Consider the following 21,366-nt stretch of genomic DNA (forward strand, 5'->3'; position numbering starts at 1 on the left):
ATATTTTAAAAGCATACTTAAATAATGGCTGGGATTGTACCTCAGAAGTAGAATACACCTCAGTTCAAGCCCTAATAACACACACACACACACACACACACACACACACACACACACACACACACACAACATACACATACTATTCCAACTAGGAAGATTCACTCCAAACAAATCTAGACTCAGACTAGAAGAACTAGGATGGTGAGTATATTATGAAATAGACACAGGTTTAGGTGTCAAAGGTTAGTAGTTCTGAGAGTGATACCATCATTATCTTAGGTGATTTACTCATCTCTGAAATAACTAAGTTTTGTTCTATAAAATTTGCATGATAGTCTTTACTTTGCAGAATAATAGATCTAAAGCAGTTTTTGAGAAGTCCTTAGTATAGTATATGACAGGAGTCTAATATTCAGTAAAAATTACAAAAATAATTAATCCCTCTTGAAGTAAATGAGATTATCATAGTGAGGTGTGAGATTTGGGAAAGAATTTTTTGAAAATGTTTCAAGACTACTGTCATGATGTGACAACCGACAGAATGTAATTAATTGTGAGTTCACATGAAACTGAGAAAAGGGAAGTCACTTAGGACTGAAGTCATGAGGTGCGATCCCAGGATGTCTAGATCTTGGGATGCCAGGGTAGAAAGAAAAAAGAACTTGCATACCAGGAAAAAACACACAGAGCTTTAAACAGACATGAGGTATTTAAGAAATAGTGAGAAAAAGTCCTGATTTAAACAAAACTGAGTGTCAGGAAGTGAGGAGACAAAAAGATGGAAAAGGTAAGGGAGGGTGTGGTGGAAGCCCACGAGGAGCCAGGCAGATGTCATCACAACTTGAGTTACTCTCTTTTGAAGATGCTTCCATCTACTTTAAAGAAGCCACTGGTGTGTATCATAGGAAACATTACTAGAGGACTACCTTTTGACACAGGCATGAAAGGCAGTGTGTATAATAGAAAGGCTCTCATCTTAGAATAAGATCAAGTTTAGTATCTTTGCTCTGCTAGAAAAACCTGGGCAAGTGATTTAACTTTGTTCAAGTCATATAACCATATTGTACCCCCAAGTGTTTACCTATAAAATGGTCATGATGTTAGTGTACCACCCATAAAGACATTGTAATGATTACATGAGATCATGAATAGAAAGTAATTTGTAGGATTTGTGGCACTAAGGAAATAACCTAATAAATATTGGCTCAAAAATAATTTACCCAAGCAACTTCAATATAATGGGTTTAGATAATCATTTTAAATGTGATATTATCTTCCAGATATAGATAGGTAATTTTTTGTGTGGTATTGATAATAGAACAGGGGCTTTCCACCTCTGAGCTACACCTCCAGTCCTTTTTTTTTTGTTTTGAAACAGGATCTTACTACATTGCCAAAAGTCTCACTACATTGCCTAGGCTGTTTTCAAACCTAAGATTAATGTAATATGAAATAGACATGAGTTTGAGTGTCAAAAATTAGTGAGTTCTGCCTATGATACCATCATTATCTTAGATAATTTACTCATCTCTTACATCACCCGTATCTTAGATACCTAAGTACTAGGATTATAGGCTTTTACCACCAATCTCAGGTTATAAGAAACTTAAAATAATGCTGGTAAAATTATTTCACTCTGTGACTATTAAGCGACTTTATTAATGCTGATGGATATGTAAATACATAGTGTGATGTTAGGTTGACTTTGAAGGATTGTCTTGTGGAATTTAAGATATATGGTTTCAGTACACAAAAAGGTGCTTTGCATTGCAATAAAATATGGAATTGAATAAAATAACAGAATAAAGTATCAGAAACACATTCTATAGATATTTCATGGTATTTTTCAAGGCCATTGAAAGTTTTTATTAAAGGATATCTGAACAAAAAAGGTCATAACTCACTTTTACCACCACTTTTGTGGTTGCTTGTATTTTTTTATAACGATCCTGACCCAGACAGAGCTCACCTTCCCCATCCCTTTGCTCTGTCTCCTATTTGCCAGAAATTTAATACATGATGATGATTTGTTTGGATTGTTAATTTATTGCAGGAGTGTTGTGCTGAGGATCCTAAGAGATGTTGTGAAGCCTTATATTTTGTGTAATAAAATCCATTGATCACCAATAGAGAGCAAACCATGTTTATCTGGAGCCTCCTGCTCCCAGAGGATTTATTCATAGCAATAATACTTACCTATAGGAAACAAGCAGCATTCTCTGACTTGCCTTCTGACCAGTAATGCCCTGTGCAAATGAATTTAGAGATTTTCTCAGCTTGTGTTCATATGCTACAAAAGGGAAATAGCCCAAATTGCACCTACTTGGGCCTGAATTATTGACTTCAGCTTTGAAGTGCAAATGAGCTGAATGAAAACATACTTAGACTGCTACACAGAAACTATTCCTACTAGCTGATGGATGGTGCATTAACTGCCATGTTAAAAAAAAAAAAACTCATATTGCAATGGACTTGTAGTCCTTGGGTCCAATTATGCTACAGATGAAGGCCATCCACTGTATGAACCAGTCAATAATGATTATTTAAAAATTCTTTACTTTCTCTTTTTTCTAGAAATTCAAGTTACTGAATCACCCATAAAATAGTTCTTTTGTGGTTTATCAGCCCTGCTGCTTCTAAAGCTAGACTTATGCACTTGAGCTAGGAAAACAAACTGCTATAAACAACTTCTTAGTACGCTAAAATCATCAGTATTTATTGTGAATACAAACTCCTTTGGAAATTTCTAATCACCATAATCCATCTATATAAAAATAATCCTTGACTAAATGAATATGTCTGAAAGGAAAAATGAACAGAGCATTTATACGACCACACAAAATGCCATGTGTGAGCAAATTATTAAAAGATCTTCCATTTTTTGCAGCTTCAGAAAAATATCCTTTTATGGAGCCTGTACATATATGATGAAATTTGTATAACGATCAATACTAGGAATTTTGGTAACTCCTTCATGAAATCATAGGTATTAATTGAATAAATATATTCTTTCTTCACCATTCATAATTATTCCCATACTAAATCATATGTCAGGCATACATGAGATGTCCTGAATAAAAATGTGCCCCAGGAATTTCCCAGCTATGTAACATAGTAAAATTTGCATCTAAGGAGGGTCCCGTTCTTTGTTGAGTGACAGAATGGTAATATTTAACATGTGCTTATGCTTAAGGTACCATAAATATCTCTTTTGTAAGATTTTGAATTCTAACAAAAATCTCACTCATTTTTACTGTTCTTCCAAAAAGACATATTTTCATGTCCTAGAAATAATGCTTAGGGGTTTCAGAGAGAGAAAAAATGTATTGAAAGAGGAATAAATAGGTTTGGACCTGTTTTTCCTTTATCAGCCTTCTGTGTTAAAGACAGTATAGACATTCTGTGTTATCCATGGAAGATTAATTCCTGTATACTCCAATGACAAATCTGTGGATACTTAATTTATCTCTATAAAGTAGTGTAGTAATATATATATATATATATATATATATATATATATATATATATACACACACACACACCTTTCCATGTAAGTTTAAGTGTTTTCCAAATTAATTATAATACTTAATATAATTTAATGTTATATAAATCACTACGATACTGTATTGTGTAGAGAACAGTGACAAAAGCCTGTATATGTGCAGTGAAGATTTCTTTTCTCCCCAAACATTTTCTTTTTGTGTGTATGTGGTGGTACTGGGGTTCCTGGAAACCCTTCTACCTCCAGGCTACACTCCCAGACCTATTTTATACTTTATTTAAAATTTGGAAACAGGATTTCTTAAACCAGCGTGGCTGGCTTGGAACCTGCGCAATCCTCCTGTCTCCGCATCCCAAGCGCGGGAATTACAAGTGTGCGCCACCAAGCTCGGCTCTCCCCAAACATTTTCAATCCATAGTTAGTGGTATCTGTGGGCACAGAACCCACAGATAGGAATTTGCTTGCAGATTTTATGATTAAAGTGTCCACCTATATTACATAAAAAATATTTCTCTAGAAATGGCCCCAGGGAGTGTTTGCATATAGACTTTACTGTGTTTCTCACTAATGACACAAGGGGAAGGTCTGGGAGTAATGAAGTGCAGATACCATCTTCAAAATGTATTGTACTTCACCTAATGTTTTCAACTAGTTCTCTTGCAGCCTACATGTGAAAGGAGAGCAAAATTCATTGACACGGATTTTCCATGGCTCACAAAAAAAGGACAGAACAAAGGGGTCTTGCTAGCCAACAAATGAACTCATCAAACTCCAAATAATTAGTAGGTATCAGTTCAGTGGTGCTGAAGTCTGAATTCTTTAATAAAGGGGTAAAATTATCATGCAATAGGAACCAAATGAGAAAGAAGGAAAGAAGATGAACCCATTTGACTATAAAATTGTACCTGAGCCATTCCTCCCGATTAGATAGACCTAAAATCCCACTTTTTGCAGCTTCAAAATGGTTTCAGAAAAGTTTTTATTATTATCATTGTTCAATTTCATGCGTCTCTGCACTTGAACTTCCAGCCAGGAGCAGGAGTCGAACTGCCAGAAATGCTGTGAAGAGGCTGTTTTTGTGCCATTTCCAGCCAATATTTTCAGGCTCAGGAGGTTTAAAGACATGTCCAAACTTTTGAGTGCTAATATGATTTGAACTTCTGAATCTTCAGAGATTTTTCTTTACCAATCAGAACCAAATTATGAGCTAAGGAAGCAGAAGAATGAAATACAATTTCAGAAGTTATTTTCTGTACTGGATTCAATAACTGCAGGCTTCCAGATTTCTGTTATGTTCCTTCTCTACTATGAACATTAAGTGCAATATCTATAAAACTAATTATGATGCATATTATCAAGAGTGACCGATGTTTCTTGTGAATAGCCTCTTGGTGAAATTTCAATCTCTGTTTGAATGAGCATTCAGTTTAACAAGAAATGTGTATGCTTAATGATTACTATAGAACAGCTGTGTTCTATACAGAACATATTAAATTATCATTTAATTTATCTCTCATTATAAGGGGATGGTATTTCCAGATAACCAGAATCAAGTTTCAAAAGTTAAAAATTAGCTTATTTCGATAAACTGTGATGGAGATTTTTCTGAGCTGTATGATCACAGAGTGTTCTAAGTACCATTTAGTCATTATTTAATAATTCACAATTACTACTATGATTATTTCTGCGCTATCTGGAAATACATACTTTATCTTTAGTTTAAATTTTTGTGTAATATTTTATTGTTATCATCCGTAATTTCTTGCAAATATCTGTCTGCCAGATTCATACAAAACCTCTCTCTCTTCGCTAATTTAAAACAAAATATACTCTGATAAGAATAAGCAGATAATCAAGTGGTATGTTAAATCAGAGCTGTTAGATGTTGAAAGAAAAGCTCAAGTGCTTTTAATGCTGATGCTTTTATGACAATTAATTTGTGTTGTCAGAAGATTTCTTTTTTCTGTTTATTTCAAGAGATGGTCTTATATTCCCATGAGACAGGATTATTGGGAGAGTAATCTCTGCACACATGTGTTTAGCAACTGCATTAATCAGTGATGTGCATCTCAGTAAGGAGGATGTTGGTACAAAGGGCACATACCTATTTATGTCTTAGAAAAAGGAACTTAGCCCACATGCACAAATACAGCTGTCTGCAGAACATAATTAAAGAAATACTGCCATATTCATGCCTACCTATGGATATCTTGCATGAAACAGTTTCCAAAATTACTTGTGCTTGTTAGATATAGCATTAGATATTCTCCACATAGAGTCCTAATATGAAGACAGTTAAAATCATCACAAAATGATTGAAGTTTCTGGAGTCAGCTTGAGTTAAAATGCTGGCTCAAATATTCGCTAGTTTTTCCATTGGATGAAAACAATTTAGTGTGTTTTTAGCATTGTTTGGGCATATAATAAATTAATCGGTACATTGGTACCAGGAGACTCAAAATGCACTCTACTAGACATTGGACATTGTTCTAAGTACTTATATATTCAGTAGCTAATTATTATAATAGCCCTGTAATTTATATACCTTTATTTCATGGCTAGAGGAACTAAAACATAAAAGTTAAGTAACTTGCTGGATGCCAGGTGGAGACTGAGTCAAGATTAAAATTTAAGGAGTATGGTTTTGAAACTGTGTTCTTAATCAGAAATATATGCTTTAGAAGTATATATGCTTTAGAAATATATGCTTTAGTAGTACATGTAAGCCTCTACCTTCTTGTACCCCGTTAAAGTGTATGACTACAATGTACCAATAAAAAAATAATAATGATTAATGCTATGTTAGTTGGGGAAGAAAAGAGGTCAGCTGTGTTACATAACTTTCTTTTTACACCACTGGATATGTTAGTTATGGTGAATGGTTATCCCTTGAAAGAGCCTAGGATCATACTCACAGGGGCCTGGGCACTGGCCCCATAAGGACCTCAGAGCTATGGTGGGGTAGTATATTATAAGTACCATGGGAAAGACAAGTTAAAAATAAAGTAAGGAGGCTGGGTGTGGTGGCGCACACTGGTAATCTCCGCGCTTGGGAGGCGGAGACAGGAGGATCCTGCAGGTTTGAAGCTAGCGTGCTGGCTTAAGATAAAAATATAAAAATATAATATAAAAATATATAAATATAAAAATATAAAAATATAATATAAAAATATAAAATAGGTCTGTTAGTGTAGCCCGGAGGTAGAAGTGCTTCTAGGAACCCCAGTACCACAAGAAAGAATAATAAAATAAATAAATAACAATAAAGGAGAAAAGAAAAAGATTTGTCTCATTCATTTTTGTCTTTTCATGATGTAGATTTTTTGCACATCAAGTTTTAGAATACTTTTTCTCTCCTGAGCAATGGTCATGATAACAAATAACTAACACAAATGATATTTCCTCCACATATAAGTCTACTTCTCAATATCTCTTAGTATGAAGAAAGCCTGGTTTCTGTTTTAAAAATTTCATATACTGAGATAATTAAATCAATCAATTATTAAACCCTATGTTTATCTTGAATTTGAATTTGAAAATTTGGAAACAAGTATAGGTATAATGAAGAACTTAAACCTGGAGCTTACATACTAAAATATGCATATGTATATATGTATATTTACTCTATATACAATATGCAACTCTTATAGGCCAGAAACAAAATACTCTCCTTTTTTACGTTTTGGAGATAGACATCCATCCATATGTGAACAGTGATTTTGTGTGATCTTTTAAAGAAGCATTTCACTATCTGAAACTAACATCCAGAACCTCACCTAACATTATGGACATAAATCATGCCATTGTCATTCTAGGGGATAAAAACTGCACTTTTTAAATTAAGTGAAACATGAGCCTTCCTTCTTCATTGCCATCCTGATCAAGTAACTGTGAAGAACATGACAGTATAATCATGGTCACATGACTGAATGATCAAGAAACAAGACTCACACATATTTCTCAGTTTTTTGCTTTGCATTTGTCCTCAAATCTTGCATATGATAGGTTTTTAATTTAATTTAGGCTAGCCCAAAATATATGAGCATGCTAACAATAGGCCAATATTAAAAAACTATGTATATCTAATTTCTGGGATAGAAATGAAATGTTTGATTACTTTCATTGGAAACATATATTTGAATACTATATATATTATCAAATTCACAGAAAATCAGGGAAGTGGTTGTTTAAAAGGCATTCATGAAGTTGAAAATTTTTTTATAAATCATTTATACCAGACAAGGCAATTCATGCTGAAAATCCTAATAATTGGGAAGTTAAGACAGGAGGATTGCAAGTTTGAGGTCAACATGTACATGACCTCTTTTTCAAAATAAATTGTAAAATAGGGTTTAGAGTATATCTTCAGAGGTAAAACACTCCTGTCTTCAATCCTCAGTACTACAAACAAATATCTGTTCAATTTTTGACACATGATATAGGCTTTTTATTGCTGGCACATATTTCCTTTGGTTATGAGGACTGAACCCAAAGGAATCATTCTACCTCTGAGCTATGCCTTCAGCTCTATTTGTTTATTTATTTTAGTTTTGGGAACAGGGTCTCAATTGGTTGCTAAGAGTCTAGCTATATTGCTGAGGTTTTCTTGACCATTTACAATGTGATGTGTTAGATTTTTTTTTTTTTTTTTTTTTTTTGGTACTGGGGAATGAACCTGGGGCATTACACTCTGAGCTGCACTCCTAGCTCTTTTTTATTTATTTACTTACTTTATTTTGAAATAGAGTATTACTAAATTGCTTAAGGTCTTAGTAAGTGGCTGAAGCTGGCATTAAACTTGTGATCCTCCTATCTCAGCCTCCCAAGAACTGGCATTGCAGGTATAAGCCGCTGTGTTGCCTTCTGCCATCACTTTTTTACTTGGTAGCCCCAGCAATCCCAAGGGCTACTGGATGCATTGTTTCCAACTGAACATGTACAAAAGATTAGAGCTTCAAGACTTAAGGAAAGGGAAAGGAGTTCCAAAGCTGATTTCAGGCATAAAAATATGCAAACAGCCTCAATGGTGAAGGTGGAAGGAACTAGAGGTAACCAGATTGACATTGGCTATTTTAGGGCTTCTTGAGTCAGAAGAAGCTTGTACAGTAAGCCTGATGCCATTTATCAATGCTAAATTACTCATTTTAGAAAAGTAGCAATTTTAAAGGATATGCAATCATGAATAATCTATGGGATATATTATTTACTTGTTAGAAATATATAAAATTATGTAATACATTTATGACCTTGAAATGTGATGATCTTTATGTCCCTCTGGAAGGAAGAAAGTTCCTAGACAGAATTCCAACTGCTGTTTGGGATACTAAAAGCTAACAATGTTGAAACTATTCTGCATCTAAATAGGCTTGCCTAATGTTATATTTATGCCTGAATTCATAACAGAACCTTATACAATGCAATTGCCTAACTTCAAAGTTCAGATGTTATTTTGTAATGGCAGAATTAATTTCCTTGATTGCTAATCCATCACTCCTAAGTGTGATGCATGTGGTATCAAACATGGGTATTTCTGCTATCATTAATTGTGGCATATTGTCACAACTGATAAGGCAATGCAGTAAGAGAAAAAGAAAGGAGGTCCTGATATTGGCAGTTGAGTCTTGTCTTCCCAAAAGCCACGCTGGCACATCCAGAGCCTTCAAAATAAGAGAGGGTCCTGTGATTCTCACAAGGAGAAAAAACAGGCTTTCAGAAGCATCAGTCACTGGGCAAGGCTTGATCTCCATTTGCAAAGCTTTGTTTATTGTGCAATAATGATTGATAGGGTCTAAACAAATGCTCCCAGAAATCAGGGAAGGTGCAGGCGCTTAGGTGTGACATTTGGCCATAGGAAATCTGCAGGGAACAGACCAGCTGGCAATGAGAACATTCTGAGAAAATTAACACAAATGCATTTAAAAGAAGAGCGAATAATGAACTGTGGGTTAAATGCCAGCAAGGTAAAATGGCAATTATGGATACCAAGAAGACTATGTGCCAAAAAAAAAAGGAAGAAAATGGGAAGGAATAGGGCAATAAAATCTATTTGGTTGGATTTCATTAAGAAAAGGGCATCTTTTAAAGCAGCTGCTCTTAATAAAAACAGAACATTCAGTTAGGAATGCAGAAGAATCAAGAGATAAAGTGCAAATGAAAAAGTACTCTTGGAAATTTGTGTAATGAATACAGGCCCAATCGGAAACAGAAAAGAGTGTGAATTATTGATACACATGTTTTACTCTATTAAAATTCAATGAATTGATGTTAAAGAAAGACAGCAGGTACTTGTTTGCCAGCATGAGAACTATGGGCACTTCATAATGCAATTATCGCATCCATGTACTGTGATATTCCTGTGTGCTGATGACCCACAGATGAAGGCCCAGACCATTGACTTCAATTTTATTTTTACCAGGGAAGATGGACATTGTGCAGCTCAGTGCTGGGGCCATGACTTTTAACAATCAAGAGCCACTTTAACACTGGATAAAGAAGACCTTTCTTCATTGCAAGATCTGTTTGCTCAAATGCCAACTTTTCAGTTATACCACTGAGGGCTTTCATCAATAACAATCATTACCACAACCATTTTTTCCAATAACATTTTATTCCTTCTTAAGCATGTATTACTCCTAAAAATCTTTTCTCCTAGCAGTCTTTTGCATCATTTAGTCTTTCTCTTCTCTTCCACTGATCCCTGATCTCCTTCTGCACTGACCTTGTTCCATGCTTTCCTTAAAGGTGATGCCAGTTTTCTTTAATCTCTTACCTTCTCACTTTTGTCTTTTTTAAGAAAACACGAAGCCTATGTTTAGAGTTACTAAGAAAAAGTAAGTCCTCGGAGGAACTCAGATGAAGCAAGAGAAATCACAGATGAGCAAATAAGATGACCTAAGGATGATGGGAGGGAGAAAGAGAGAACTTTCCTAATGTACATGATGTACATTCACAAACATAACAAATTCAATCATTAAAGTAAACATGAGAAGGAAGGAGGGGAAAATAAATGGGGTGGGCAATGGGGAAGGGCTTAATGAGTGATGTATGTCTATACCAGCTTGTATCACATTAAGATGTATGACTACTGCACCAATTTAAACAAAATAATATAAATATTATTTTGTTTAAATTATTTTGTTTAATATATATATATATATATATATATATATATATATATAGTTAAGCTGTATAAAGTTTGAGACCTAGTTTCTTTCTCAAGAAATAAGCATTTTTTTTTCTGTTTCCACATATTTCTTGAGAAGTTGTGGTTAACTTGTAACAATGAGATGAGATTATCAAACAGCTCATTATTCTGAAACAAAATTAAGAATCTTATATACTAAAAGAGATGGAAGTAGATGCTCTTTTTTGTCACTGTGATTGCTGGGCTTTCTTGTTTACCCTGATTTGTCCATAATACCACCTCAACATCGTGTGTACACTTGCCTCTGTGTCCCATCAGCACGCCGGGTCTCCGTTTGTGCTGTATTGATAAATGTGGGTAGGCTGTTTTGAGAGTTTTCTTAAGTAAGAGCATGGGAGAGATGACAGCTTGTCCTTGACATCTGATGTAGATGCTCACCCATCATGGAGGTGGAAGAAGTGGAACACAATTTAGAAGAAAATTTTCTGAAAATAATAGGAAGAGTATTGCTCAATAAATGATGCTTCAGTATCTTGGATGGATTTTATTTACCACCACCTTCCATTCAGGAAAAAGTCATGCTAGCTGACCCCATCCTGATAGGAAGAAGGGTACAAACAATAGGCAAATTTTAGAATTTTTTTAATAAAAACTTCAACTTCTTTCTGTGACCTTGGGAGGAGGTGGAGCAGCCATTTTAGATTTTGTGCTTTTACACAGTAAATAGATGCATTAATTATATCAATATCATCCTACCAATAGATCACAGGTTATTAAGGGAATCAAACAAAATATTTTTCATAAATATTTCTGAAGTTGAAAGTAAAAGAAGGATGTCTATACTTCATGATGATGTATGCTTACTATGCACCAATAAATAAAAAAGGGAGGGAGGAAAGAAAAAGGGAGAGAGAGAGAGAGAGAGAGAGAGAGAGAGAGAGAGAGATAGTAGAAAACTTTCTGTTAAATATAAATAGCAGGGAGTAGTTGTGCATGCTTGTAATCCCCGCATTTGGGAGGCTGAGACAGGAGAATCGTGGTTGGTGGGCAGCCTCAGCTACTTAGAGAGGCCTTCTGCAACTCAGTGAGACACTGTTTCAAAATAAAGAATAAAAAAATAGGGCTGTGGGGCGTCACTCAGAGTTCCATCCCCAGTATCACAATCAATCAATCAATCAATCAATAAATAAAGTTAAATAAGTTGAGTATAGTGTTGTCTTCCTATAATCATAGAACTTGGGAGGCTGAGACAGGAGAATCACATGTTTGAGGTCAGCCTCAGAATATTAAAGAGATGATGATTTAAAATAAAAATGTAAAAAGATCTAAAGGTCTGGAGGGTAAATCACAATGTCAGAATTACCCTGTGTTCAAAACCAGTATACCCACAAACACACACACACACACACACACACACACACATACACACACATTTATAAATAAATATTTATATATTTGAATATACAAATATATGTATGTACATTATATTTTATTTATGTTAATTAAGCTTTTATCTCTTCCAAACCTAAAGAACAAATGAATAAAGAATGAAGATGTGGCAAAGACTACTAAGAGAATTCACTAGATCCTTTCTCTCTTCTGGAGCCTCTTCCTAGACTCCACTTTCCAGGCTCATAGTATGATGTGTCTGTAATTCTGGGTTGGGGAATAAAAATGAAGATCTAGGCACCAATTCTAGGGAATGTTCTAAAGCTTCTCCTTATTAGTGATGAGGTTATCAGTGAACTGATAACTATCTTCAGCAACAATAACATATGTTTAAACAAATTTGGGTCAAATACTGGGACTAGAACTTGGAAGGAATTCTATTTCCAAAGATATACCCTCATTGCTTTTTATTTTCCTATGTTTTATAACAGAATATGAGGGTCTTCCTAAGTTTCTGAGGCTAGTCCCCAACCTGTGATTCTCCTTTTCAGGTTCCTAGATACTAAGGTTATTGGTGAACACCAATATACCCAGCTGATAATATATTAATCAAGAAAGAAAATGTCCTCACAGTACATACATGACTCTGCCATTAACAATTATTATAGAAAAATGTGCATAGAAACGACAAAATTTATCTTAAAGAGTACAACCATACTGGGGTTAGGAAAAGAGAAATTGTGAACTTGAAGCCTCTAAAAACACCGAGGCTCCACTTCTAGGAGTTTAAAGCACATCATTACAGTTTCATCAGGATATGATAGTAGCCAGACCCAGTGGCACACTTCTATATTCTCAGGAGGTTGGAGGCTGAGACATGAGATCACAGGCCAGCCTCAGGAATTTAGGTAGACACTAATCAACTTAGGGACACTCTGATTCAAGGAAAAAGAGGGGTTGGGGATAGAACCTGGAGGTAGAGTGCCCCTTGATCAATACATGGCATCAAAAAAAGGAAGAAAAATAATGGCACAATAACAAAGGTAGATTATTTATAAGCATTTACATTAAGAAACATATAGCTGAGGGGATAGGAATTTGTTGTCTAGGTAATGGAAATTAGGGGGGGAAAGCATACTATCATTTCTCATTTGGGGTTTTATATGATAATTTGACTGTTAAAAAAAAAAAAAAAGACCTGGCTGCACTTATTTAAAGTAGTCTTCTGAGGACAGAAAAAAGAAAGTGAAGAAAAATATAACAGAATAAAAATAGAGAGCATTACTGGTGAGGATAGGAACAAAAGAGATCACTTATTGGGATTTAAAAAAAAATAAAACAAAGCCTTGCCACAAGTAGCAAGCTAGAAAATTTAAATATTCATACAATTATCTTAATGTCAAACCAAATCTTTCAGGTCATAATTATTAACCCTGGTGCTGCCATAGGCCTAATTAAAACTTGACCTTAAGTAAATCTCCATTCTTCCCTGGCATTTCAAGAAATAAATAAAACAAAATACATTAAATTAGGATAAAAATGAGGCAGGGGATAATATACTATTAATTTTGAGAACTGAAAAAAAAATGGTTTTACCTATCCAAACTCAGTAAACTAGTCCTGCTGACTGCCCATATCCAGTGTCAGAATACTCCCAGCATTTACTTTCAAGAAGGTTTGCTGGGAGTTTTATTTTACAGTGACTAAGGAGCCTCATGAATTCAGTAAAACCCTTAACCACATCCAATCTTCTCAGGCCCCCTTTCATTTAGTTCATGGATGTTGGCATCAATTGAACAATATTCTGACCTTTTTTAAAGGGCAAATATAATACTACATCAGCTTGGTTTGCTGAACTTTAGACTCCTCTGAATTGGAGAGTATTTGGGAGCTCCTGGGTAGATTTCATATATAATGTCATGGCAGAATTAATGATTCATTTCTTATCGGAATTACAAAGCTTTCCTTTAAAAACAAGTTAAAGTATATATCATTTAAGCTTGAGCATTCAGACCTACTGTTGAATCAGCAGCCCTCAGGATAAGTGGAGATAGATTGAAAAAAAAAACAATGATTGGATCAAGAAAATATGCAAGATCAAAGGAATATTGTTCACAATTTTGGAAAAATAACAAAAGTGGCTGTAGGGAAAAATAGAAAGTGGTTAGCACTTATCAGAAACTCAAACTATTTTGGGACCCCTCACTTATTTTGTTATTCCCTTTATAGCCAGAATCTATGTTCTACCTTTAGAATTCCAGATTGTTTTCCTAAAGTATATTTTTCCTCATTGAAACATACCCCTTGAGCATCGATGCCCACAGATCTTTGAGCATTCCAAACATCCACCCAACCACTATGATATAGCAACTCCTCTTCCTTATCTTCATCTTCTTCATCATGATTATTGTTCCAACTTATATCTTAATCAGGTTTTACAATTTGCAGGCTCTTATTCCATTCCCACAATCAACTGGTAGAAGGCTGGTGTTAATAAATACTTAGTAAATACTTTATATTAATTTAATTTAATTTTCATATCTTCCATGAAACAAAACAAAAGAAACTGCGTATTTAAGAATAATAAATTCTCCACTTTATGTAGCCTAAGATATATTTAAGGTGGAACCACATGTGTGAATCAAAATCAAAAAAAGTATTTATGATAATCTGTTAACTAAAGGGTATTTGTTGGCATTATGTGCCATTCAAGGTAGGAGGAGGATAATAAAGAAATAAAAATTTCATTTCTAGTGCCAGTAAGCTCACAGTGTCACCTGGTAGCCAAGCCAAACATGGGAAATAATAAAATACATAAAATAAAATAAAATATAAAGGAGCATAGGTCAGAAGACAAAGGGAGCACCATCCCATAGTGAATACTTGAGTGGTAAATGTGGAAGATAAAGTGACAATAAGTTCAGGAAGAGAAGACACTGTAGACTCCAGTGTTGTGTGAGACCTAGATAACAGAATATGTGCAGCTGCTCTGTGCTCTTGTGCTCATCGGAGGTGTGTGACTGGGATGTGGCTCTCTCTCCTGCCATAGAGCTCCCCTGTGCTGTGTGCCACCAAAGCCCAGGTTTTCTAGGCTAGCTCACCAACATTTGAGTGACACAGCAGTAAGGCTATTTCATAATCTGAAACACTCCCCAGCAATGGGGACAACCTCAGAAAAACCAGGAAAACAGATATGGAAGACTAACCAAAATGTAAAATTTTAACTCTTTTCTCAAAAATATTAAATTTATCCTTGTCTAATAGTGATGGAAAGAGGAATTTTGGAATCATCAGATATGACCCTACATAACCAGTTCCATATTAAGACTCCTCTCAAAAAGGATAAAAGATGGCATCTTACCACAGGAAGCCCTCACTCTAAACCTCAAAGATCCAAGGAAAAACATTAAGAGGCTGTTACAAAGCAGGGGTAATATCAGACCTTGTTCTGTCTCCATCTAGTATTTAATGTTAGATAAGTTCCTCCTGGTCTCTTTGTTCTTCTGTAAAGTGAGGGATTGAAAGAGCTAGCCCTTCTCATGCTTGACTATATTAGTCTTTTAATAAAACTAAGTATTTGACGTAGCACTACAAAGAATATTTGGTTATAGAAATAAAAGAGAGCAGAAATTTAAACAGAGTGATTAAGAATACTGAGCTTCCTGGAGCTTTCTATCATAAAATATGTTCATCCTGCTTTTCCAGAAGGTAACTATCAAATAAATATACAGAGAGCTGAAAACATAGAAATACAATAACTATGCACCATAGGAATTCATTTCTGTAAATTACGGGCAAAGCCTGAAATCTGTCCATGTAACAGGTATATGCTGCAACTGACCCCCCCCCCCAAAAAAAAAAAAAGATCTTTTTGTTTCTTTATTGTATCCACATGTCAGTGTACCAAGAAAGAGAACTGTTCTTGGGAGGGACAGGGGAAGATTCAGAATACTTTGAATCACCTAGACATGTTTACTAGCATTTCCTGTTGGGACCATGATCTTCCTGGCTTCTCAAACTAAATCTAGTAGTCCTCATTGAGTGAGGAATGAAATCACAATCTAGGAGAAAAATGAGGAACTTTTACTTGTAGAAGAAAGCAACCAACCACTTTTTTCTCTAAGTTATGACGATGAATAAAAAACACACAAAGATTTGGATGTATAAAATCTCAACAAAAAAAGAATGAGAGTTTGGGATGTAGTTCAGTGGTAGAATGCTATCAAGTGTGATGTCCTGTGTTCAATCTCTAGAACTAATAATGAAGGAGACAAAAAGAAAGATAAGGGACGGAGGGAGGGAGGAGGAGAGAAGGAGGAGAGAGAGAGAGAGAGAGAGAGAGAGAGAGAGAGAGAGAGAGAGAGAGAGAGAGAGAGAGAGAACTATGTTTAACGAGCATTATGACATACAGTATTTAACTTGCGCACTCAAGAGTTCATATTGACCTCAATGCCAATGTTCCTCAAACATACCCTTTGTTCCTCAGATTAATCTCACTTTCACTTCCACCACAGCTTCATTCATCTTGAAGCCTTCAGTTTCCTTGGTGGCAGGCTCAAGTGAAACATAAAGTGACAGGAACAAGCCAACAGGCCAGGTGATTCGGAGTCATTTGGCTTGGCTCAGTCCCGTTTGATGGTGACTATAAAACTGGTAATAGAACACAGAAGAGAAAGTTCAATTCCTTCTGAGCACTTACTTAGTACAAGACATTTTATTTGATTTAATCTTCACAAACATAATTATTTTAAAATTATTCTTGTTTTTTTTTGTTTTTCTTTGTACTGGGGAGAGAACCTAGGACATTCTACCTCTGAGCTATACCCTCAATACTATTTTATTTTTATTTTGAATCAGAGTCTTACAAAGTTATTAAGGGTCTCACTATATTGTTGTGTCTGGCCTAGAACTTGAGGTTCTCCTGTACTGAGTATCCTCCCAAGTACTGAGTATTCCTGAATTTTCTTCCTCAAGAAAAATAAGCCAATAAAAATTTAGAAATGCAGGTAAAACATAAATATTCCGACTTGGGGGCACCTTGTTATTTGTATGTTACATGTTGCTGTCACCATGACAGCCAGATGCTTATAAAACACTGACATGCTAAATTACTGGCCTAGCTAAAATTACCATTTCTCAAAACCAGATATTTTTAGAGGGATACCCTCTCTTCCTCTATCCACCCTTCCTGTGGTTCTCAGAGTTTTGATTTCTTTTCGCTGCATGTATATAAGTCTTCCAGACAATTATCGAAATCTTGATTTATTCTCATTGAAAAAAAACGAATGGGCACAAACAAGGGTCCTTGGACACAGATGGAATTCCTAAAGTGAGACAAAATAGTACTTTATTGAATTCCCTTGAAGATAATCTCTTAATTGGAGCCACAAGAAAGGGATCATGTGTGTAATGGTTTGGATTTAGAACGTCCCCTGAGATTTCATGGAGAGTAGGCAGTTGTGTTCAAAGCAGGGCTTGTTTACTGAGGACAGGCCTTTGGTGGTGTGACCTTGGGAATTTTATATGGTTCCTTCTCCCTTACTCTCTCTTTCTTGTGTCTTGCCTTCATGATATGAGAATAGAGGGCTGTCTCCTGTCATCATGCCCTGACCTCTGCAGATGTATCCAGGCCTAAGAACATGAACTGGAATCCCTGAAATCGACAGAACTTTGAGCAATAAATCTTCCTTCCCCTAAATTGTTTTGTGATCAGACATTTTGGGTAATATCAATGAGAATTCTGACTAAAACAACATATAATCACCTAAAAGAAGATTTATCTTTATCTGCAAATAAAGATGTAACTCTAGCCCCACCTAGATCCTGGTTATGTGATAGTGTTCCTCATCCTTACTGTCCTGTCAGTCTTTTACCTCTGGATTTTACAATTTGTCCTCCATCTCTCTATATACTCTGTATATTTTCACCATAGAATTCTCTTGAAATTCTAGCCAATCTGTTAGTAAATATGTGGTCAGCTGGGCGTGGTGGCGCATGCTTATAATCCCCGTGCTTGGGAGGCTGAAACAGGAGGATCGCACAGGTTTGAAGCCAGCCTCAGCTACTTAGTGAGGCTCTCAGCAACTTAGTGAGACCCTGATTCCAAATTAAATATAAAATAGGTCTGGGCATATAGCCCAGAGGTAGAAAGTCCCTGGTTTCCACACCCAGTACCAAATATATATATACACGTATGTGGTCCATGCTAAAATCCACACTCGGTGAGCAAAGAAATTCCAACCAAATGACTTTAGTTTCAAGAGATGACAGTGACATTAAGAAAAAGAAATACATAAATCAGTAAAGTAAGGAGAGGTCACAAAAGATATTGTAAAATCAAGAGCAAGTCTTGACGAGTATGATTATTATTTAAGTACTTTGACCCATTGGTTCTACCACTGCTCTCTTGGTTTATACCTGTGAAAGGAATGACCCTGAGTTCAATATTACTGTAATTTTATCTGTGGCATATTTTTATGAAAGTTGACCAGCATTATTGAATATAAATATATTCTTTCTATAGAATTGCTGGCAATTAGAAGAATTATGGTAGTTATTTGAATTATTAATGTTTTCTTTTTCCAGGGCATCTAACAAACAGATGTTCCTTTATACATCTATAAAAAGAATAGCTAAAATAGAAAGAAAAGAGAGAAAAAAAGGCTTTAAATAATTTTATCTTGCCAATATATAGGATACATTCCCTCTCATGTTTCTGTACTTGGATTATTTGAGGGTAGTAGTTTTTTTTTTTTTTCCATGAGGGTAGTTTTTGACTAAGTATTTTTTTTCCCAACTGTGGATATTAATGTACTTAGTACCTAAAATAATCACTGGCATATAGTGCTGATAATTCCAAATTGGTTTAATAGATAAATAAATGAATAATAATCACTAAACCTCTTCTTATTTTCTATAGTTGATTGCTACAGGGAAATACTTGGACATTTCAGAGGTTGTCCAAGATTAGGGAGCCATTTGCTTTGGGCCTTTTATGAGAAAGTCAAATGGCAATGGTAGAAATGTCATGATGGAATGAACCACTCATATGCTAATCCAAGATAAAGAAAAAAATTAAGATATCTGGGTCACATGATCCCCTTCAAGGGCATGGTACCAATGACATAATAGCCTCCCATACTGTGGAAGGTATGCCTCCTCCAATACTTCTACACTGCGAACCAAACATTTACATATAGAGCTTTGGTACTCATCAAAAATCATAAAAATTAACTATTATATTGAACGCTTTGAGCTGTATCATAGCACTATTTATGGGCCAGAAACTGTTTTACATGCTTTGTATGTACATTAACTATCTATACTAATTTCAATTTTGCAATAACTCTAAATTTGTGCTAGTACTATTTTGTAGATGAAAAAAATTGAAGAAAAGACAGATTCTAGGTGAAGTTTGGATTTGAACTATTCAATTTAATTCTGTCCAAAATTCTAACTTACACAGTATCTATATCCACACACTAACCAATTAATGCCTAATTTTATCTTTACATTTTTTTGTGTGGTATTGGGGATATAACCCAAAGGCATTCTACCTCAGACCTACACTTCCAGCCCTATTTTTATTCTTTTCCTTTTTTTTTCCATTTGTGAGTCTGGGAATGGAACCCAGGGGTATTCAACCTCCAAGCTACACCCCAAACTGTGAAGGCCTCACTAAGTAGTTGAGGCTGTTTGCCAACCGCAATCCTCCAGTCTCAGCCTCCCAAATGCTGGGATAACAAGCCTGCGCCACCACACCCGGCTCTAGTTTTATTCTTTACTTTTTCGTTTTCTTATTTGTTTGTTTTGGTGTTACTGGGGTTCCTGGAAACCCTTCTATCTCTGGGCTAAACTCCCACACCTATTTTATATTTTTATTTGGAAACAGGGTCTCTTAAGCCTGCAAGGCTGGCTTTGGACCTGTGCGATCTTCCTGTCTCCACCTCCCAAGCACTTTTGAAACTGGGTGTCACTGAGTTGCAAAGGGCCTCACTTGAGGCTGTCCTTGAACTGCGATCCTCCTCAGGTCTCAGCCTCCCAAATGCTGGGATTACAAGCATGCACCACCACGCCCACCTTGCTTTTACTTTTTTTATATTGACTAGTATAGACAAAATGTGGGGGTTTCAAAAGAACTTAGACTCTTCTCAATGTTTTAAAAATACTTTTATAGGTACATTATAATTTCACATCATAATATAGTTCACAATAATAGTTACATACATGAACACAGCACTTAGTTTTACCATGGCTACCCCTCCATACCCTTACTTCCCCATACAAGTTATTGAGATTAGAATTGGTGTTTTTACATATGTACATAATGTCAATGCAAGTGTTTCCTTCATTAATTTTCCCTCACCTTCCACAACCTCCCCAAGGCCACCTCCCTCCTTTCACTGAAGCTTCTCCTTCATTAGCTAAAGTTCCTCTTATATCTCAATTACTTCCTATCTCCAGCATATGAGAGAAATCATATTATCCTCGCTTTCTGGGACTGGATAATCTCACTTAATGTAATGTTATCCAGGTCCGTCTATTTTGCTACAAGTGACATAATTTGTTCTTTATTGCTGAGTAGAATTCCATTGTGTGTATATTACATAATTTTGTCTTCATCTGTTGATTGGTTACACAATGATTGATTTCATATTTTGACTAGTATGAATTTTGCTGCTATAAACATAAATAAGTATGTTTATTATTATACTCTGATTTAAGTTCCTTTGAAAAGCTGTCTAATAGTAGGAAAGCTGGATACTGTGAGGTATTCATTCCAAGTTTTCTGAGGAACCTCCATATTGTTCTCCATAGAAATTGAACTAATTTGCAGTCCCACCAACAATGTAGAAAAGTTTCTATTTCCCTATATCTTCTACAGAATTTATTGATGTTTGATTTGTTGATGAGAGACTTTCTAACATGAGTTAGAAATCTCAATGTAACTTTAACTTGCATCTCCTTGATTTGAACATTTTTCTGCCTATATTACCCACTTCTCTTTCTTCTTGTATGAACTAGTTAGTTCATTTGTCTATTTTTTTATTGTTTTATTAGAATTTTTTAGTGCGCCAAGTCTTATAAGTAACTTGTATATTATATATTTTAGTACTCCAAGAGGAATACCTGGCAAAGATTTCCTTTAATGAGCAAAAATTTTTAGTTTAATTCTGTTCCATCTACTAATTCATGCTTTAATTTTTGAAGCTTTGACATATTACTGAGAAAGTTTCTCCCTGTGCCTGTATGTTAGAGTTTTGGACTTATGTCCTCCTCTAATAATTGCAAAGTCTCTGGTTTAATTTCTAGGTCTTTGATACACCTTGAG

Source organism: Muscardinus avellanarius, assembly GCF_963383645.1.
Source record: "Muscardinus avellanarius genome assembly, chromosome: 17".
In the NCBI taxonomy this organism is placed as follows: Eukaryota; Metazoa; Chordata; class Mammalia; order Rodentia; family Gliridae; genus Muscardinus; species Muscardinus avellanarius.